At 37.5% G+C, this 6,015-nt stretch overlaps 1 protein-coding gene across 1 annotated transcript in view; it reads left to right on the forward strand.

Annotated features, from left to right (window-relative positions):
- Positions 1-2,223: 2,223 nt before the first annotated feature.
- Positions 2,224-6,015, forward strand: part of LOC110460077 (39S ribosomal protein L24, mitochondrial-like) — a 15,451-nt gene continuing 11,659 nt past the window's right edge. Inside the window, exon 1 of the mRNA XM_021512786.1 lies at positions 2,224-2,310. The gene's annotated coding sequence lies outside the window, so the exon portion shown is untranslated. The remainder of the gene's footprint in view (positions 2,311-6,015) is intronic.

Here is a 6,015-nt window from a genome sequence, read left to right on the forward strand (position 1 = left end):
CATACTTGACCTTTGTATAAAGTTTGACCAAAATCTGTCAAAGAATGAAGTTGCTAAGTGTTTATATTGAATCGGGACGGGACGGGACGATTTTCTATATATCGCTAGTGTGACCTTGGCCTTGACCTTGGATCCCTGAAATACAACGATGTCCGAAGTATACTCATACTTGACCTTTGTATAAAGTTTGACCAAAATCTGTCAAAGAATGAAGTTGCTAAGTGTTTATATTGAATCGGGACGGGACGGGACGATTTTCTATATATCGCTAGTGTGACCTTGGCCTTGACCTTGGATCCCTGAAATACAACGATGTCCGAAGTATACTCATACTTGACCTTTGTATAAAGTTTGACCAAAATCTGTCAAAGAATGAAGTTGCTAAGTGTTTACATTTAATCGGGACTGGACGGGACGGGACGGGACGGGATGGACATGGGTAACAATATATGCACCCCCCTCCCCCCATTTTATGGCGGAGGCATATAAACATCTGCCAAATGTTCAGGTCCCTGTGATGATCACAAGTTCGTCCTGTTACGAAAAGAAATCAGGTAAATATACACATAACTGATACAGATGGGTCTATGTGTTCAACTTTAATCAGCTGATCGATAAGATAACATTTCAACAATGGCTACTTTATACATAGTTACACTGTTTGAATGCTGGATATGATATACCAAAAAAGATTACATCACAGGACTTGAAAAATATCGGAAATCCAGGTGTGACTCGATTAAGTACTGTATACATTCTGTTTGTAGGAAATAACAAGAAGAATTGTTGTCGAGAAGATTTTTTTATTTTCGATAACTTCACGTAACAATTATGCTACGGTACGTAAGAAAATAAACATAGTTGTAACCAACTGTAATTATTTGTATAAAAAATAGGTGGCGTATAGGTGTGTCGACTATTTATCACAAACTCACACACATAAAACCAACTTACAATTTTACAACTGACATTCATGTAACCATATTACTGAAATTAATAAAACCTACAATTGACATGCATGTCACTATCTTACAACTTACAACTGACATCCACGTAGCCATCTTAAATCCTACAACTTACAATTGACAGACATGTAACCATCTTACATCTTACAAATGGCATTCACGTAGCCATCTTACATCTTACATCTTACAACTGACAGTCCCATTCACGTAGCCATCTTACAACTTACAACTGACATTCACGTAGCCATCTACTTACATCTTAAACTGACATTCACGTAGCCATCTTAAATCCTACAACTTACAATTGACAGACATGTAACCATCTTACATCTTACAAATGGCATTCACGTAGCCATCTTACATCTTACAACTGACAGTCACATTCACGTAGCCATCTTACAACTTACAACTGTCATTCACGTAGCCATCTACTTACATCTTAAACTGACATTCACGTAGCCATCTTAAATCCTACAACTTACAATTGACAGACATGTAACCATCTTACATCTTACACATGGCATTCACGTAGCCATCTTACATCTTACAACTGACAGTCACATTCACGTAGCCATCTTACAACTTACAACTGACATTCACGTAGCCATCTACTTACATCTTAAACTGACATTCACGTAGCCATCTTAAATCCTACAACTTCCAATTGACAGACATGTAACCATCTTACATCTTACACATGGCATTCACGTAGCCATCTTACATCTTACAACTGACATTCACATTCACATAGCCATCTTACAACTTACAACTGACAGTCACATTCACGTAGCCATCTTACAACTTGCAACTGACATTCACGTAGCCATCTTACATCTTACAACTGTCATACATGTAACCATCTTACATCTTACAATTGACAGACATGTAACCATCTTACAACTGACATATATATATATAACCATCTTACAACTGACATATATATATAACCATCTTACAACTGACATATATATAGCCATCTTACATCTTACATCTGACATATATATAACCATCTTACATCTTACAACTGACATACATATAACCATCTTACATATTACACCTGCCATTCATACAACAGGGCATACATACCCATCTTAATTACTACATCATCTACACTTCCATGACTACACATTCCATTCATACCGAACTCTGTAATACCGGATTGGGCTACACGTGGGTAACGTGCTTCCAGCGTCATGTTCTAATGTGACGGCCAGTGAGCACTGGTATGTTACCCCATTTGGAAGCAACATCGTTTCATCATGTAGTGTGTAGCGTCCCGACAGTTGTCGACTGGATTTTACCACCCCACACTGAAACGTAGGCAGGAGTTTTCTTACTTCACAAGGTAGATTTATAACGTTATTGCCCGTCAACAGTAGGTGTGTAATGTCAAATTTCTTATTGGCCAGAACATTTGATATGTATTTCCTTGTCCACTCCATCATCAGCTGTGTTTGAATATTGTCAATCTTCTCCAAAAGGATTTGACTTCTGACTTCTGTCATCTGCCCACCGACCAATTCTCTCTGATATCTTAGAAGTGGCGTTACCACTTGTCTTGGAATGAATATTTGCCATGATATTTTGTCTTGAAATCGATTTTCATTATCCACTCTAGTCCGTGTTGACGAAAAACCTTCGTATAACAGTATTCCTTTTGGCACAATCAAAACATCGTCTGCTGTGTAACTGTTGGCGCATACCTCGGCTGACCCCTGTATAGTGGGCGGATTACTGAATTTGTCCACTCGACCGTTGCTACCAGGAGGCACGGTTGACCAGAAGTGACCGACGTCAGACGCTGGCGATTTCTGTTCACCGTGAAGCCGGTACAATTTCACAACATCGTCGATGGGTGTTGTAACACTATAACACTTCCTTCTAAACCTCTCAACCTGTCTCCTGTCCACTATGTCCAGCAAACCTTGACCACAGTCGTGATCACTAGCTGTAAAGTGAAGCCTGAATTCTGTCAGACCATGTTTTGGTTTCACGGAATGTTCCATACTGACCGCTACCATGTGCCTGGAGACCCACCTCTCTGACGTACACCACACGTTAGGGGGTTCCCCCACGCGATGTAAATAGGAAAATACTTAAATCACATGCTTACACTGCAGGAACCCGTCAACCAATCAACCTGTAGGAATGTATAGCGAGTCCTAGCTTGTACGACAGTACAGTACAATGTACTCCTGTTTAAATATATCTACAATGCCAGTCTAGGGGCATTGCATAACATGAGTTGCATTGGTTTCATGAAAAAGTGCACAGGGACATGTCATGTATTCTTCTATATAACCGAAGACATATATACTTGTCCATGGGCGTCGCATATTATGAAGTGGTACTTCTACAGACACATATACACTGTGATTCGATATATTGCATGTGACGATAATGTCCCTGTGTATATTTAGGTGTGTTCATGTATATATATTACGAATTACAGACGTTTCGCCCCAAAAACCGTTACACCCCAAACCAGTTCGCCTCAATTTTTTTTCACATCGCCCCAATTTTCAGTTCAGTTCGTCCCATGTATGACAATCATATCGCCCCAAAATTCTGTATCGCCCCAACCGCTACGAACCTATAACGAACTATAAATGGCAGTTAATGGGAGGTAATGTCACTGTACCCAAAATCGGGACACTTTTCAGATAAATATCAATGTTCTTTATACCATACTATCAGTTACAAATTGTTTGTTCATTTTTTATAAACAGATCCACTTTTCATTTTTATCACAAATTGATATTTCGGGCGCGTGGTTCTATAAAACGACCGCGAAATACCTCCGTCCTATGGGTGGCGGTTCGGGCCAAAAACGATATACAGTAACGCGTTAAGATGTATCGCGTTAGAAGTGACTTTTAACGCGTTAGAACTGACTTTTAACGTGTTAAAACTTACTTTAAACGCTTTAGAAGTGCATTTAACGCGTCGAAAGTCACTTCTAACGCGTTAAAATTCACATCTAACGCGGTACAATGGTAAATGCACTGGCCAATCAGAGAAATCGTTTCATAGTTGATGCTTTTGATGTTTAAAATAAATAAAAATGTTATGACTATTTATATTGAGAGAAAAAAAGACAATAACCCATTTCCACATGATATTTTTTTTCTGAGTGATATGGAAATGGGTTATTGTCTGGGTTTTTTTTCAATATAAATAAGATAAGACAGTTTTGATACATGAATAAAATTTACAGAACCTCAAAAGTGGTGTCGGAACACAATTTTGAAATTTTATAATTGATTTTCAGGAAATATTTTTTAGGAACTTCAGAACGTCATTTTTGCTTTCTCGTTTCTTCATTAAACAATTCCTGTAGGAACTTAAAATTATCACAGAAAAGGAACATCAAAATTGTTCGGAGTCCTTTAAGGAATGGGGATGATAATGTATAAGAAAGAGGTAGGAACAGCAGATAAGTGTGTATCATTGCGGTAATGAATCAATGGTGTTGTATGCAAGTATTAAAGTTGCCAGGTTCACGAGGATGTTGAACAACATGTATTGTATATTATATAAGTGTGAAATCTGGTGATTAGCAATATAAATTAGGTGGTAAGGTATCCACTGGCTCAATACGTGTATGAAATCCAGATCTCAATAAATATTCATATGTAATATTTATGAAGTGCAGCGTTTCCAGAGTGCTTTTCTGTTTAGTTGTAAGGGTATATGTTTTGTATTTAAAAAATGTTCGAAGGTCATTTGTATATATGTTTCTAGTCATTGTTAAAATTATATTTAACGTTAACATGACTGATAGTTTGTAATTAGTGTTTTGCGGACCAGTCTGGAGGATGAGGCAGAAAAGGCAAGAAAAGAGAAAGAACCTACATTGGTGGAAAAATGATGGGATCCTGAAGATATATCCTGATAAATGTAGGAGTATATTGCACATGTAATGCATGTCTTCATAAAACACGGTTGCATTGACAAGAAAGGTTATTTCAAATGTTCGTTATAAAGTCCTGAATACTGTACACTGTTGTTTCACTTTTCAGACCGCCCCATTACGGGATTTTATCAGACATTACCAATTCCCTCAGGTGACCGTTTAGGCACATACACCTCTTGTGTCTTAACACGGTCCGATTGACGTCACATAATTACCGGTTGGATTGCAGTTGCTTCGGAATAACTGACTGCTCGTGCCTTTTCATGTTCATATCAATGCTAATATTATGCATGAGAAAGTTGCAGCACACACACTGCATGTGTACATCTAAAATACTGTGCCAAATGACATTCGTCCCTGTCGGCCGATTTGATTACTAGTGTTTGTATGCGACGTCTTCGTGTTTTCAAGTTTGATTCGGGGAGGAATTAAGAGTATTTTACACCTAATATAGAACTAATTTTAATTATTAAACATAACTTTATATTCTAAAAATTATTTCCAAGTATAAAATAACGCCATAAAATAATCAATGTTTAATGTGTGCCTGAATCCTCCGGGCTGTTTTTCCACATCAGAAGACATGTCTTTCAAAATTGACAAGAAATAATGTGCATCCTCCTCGGCGATTAAACTCCCAACAGCCCGCCTTACGTCTCTCTCTAGACAAAGAATTATGTGGGGGAAAAATGAAGATTGGATTGGTGCTGATCCATTGATAACGGTTATTAGGACATTTGATCTTATTCCGTGGTGCAATGTCCGTCATCTATCCCAATAGCTTTTAAACTGATTTTAACCAAACTTTGTAGTGAAGTATCATTGGGTTCATATGTGTTTGTAGTACCTAAAGAATGCATTTAAGGAAATCGGAAAATAAATAAAACCAATTATGAGTAGACTTTTTGAAGTTCACAAAAATAGGGCATTTCCTGAAAATCAATTATAAAAATTCTAAATTGCGTTCCGACACCACTTTTAAGGCTCTGGAAATTTTAATCATATATCAAAACTGCCAAATTTTATTCCAATTAAATGAAGATTTGTTTATTCATATTGAAAAAAAAACCCAGACAATAACCCATTTCCACATTACCGAGAGAAAAACATATCATGTGGAAATGGGTTTTTGTC

Source organism: Mizuhopecten yessoensis, unplaced genomic scaffold (genome assembly GCF_002113885.1).
Source record: "Mizuhopecten yessoensis strain PY_sf001 unplaced genomic scaffold, ASM211388v2 scaffold10315, whole genome shotgun sequence".
Taxonomy (NCBI): Eukaryota; Metazoa; Mollusca; class Bivalvia; order Pectinida; family Pectinidae; genus Mizuhopecten; species Mizuhopecten yessoensis.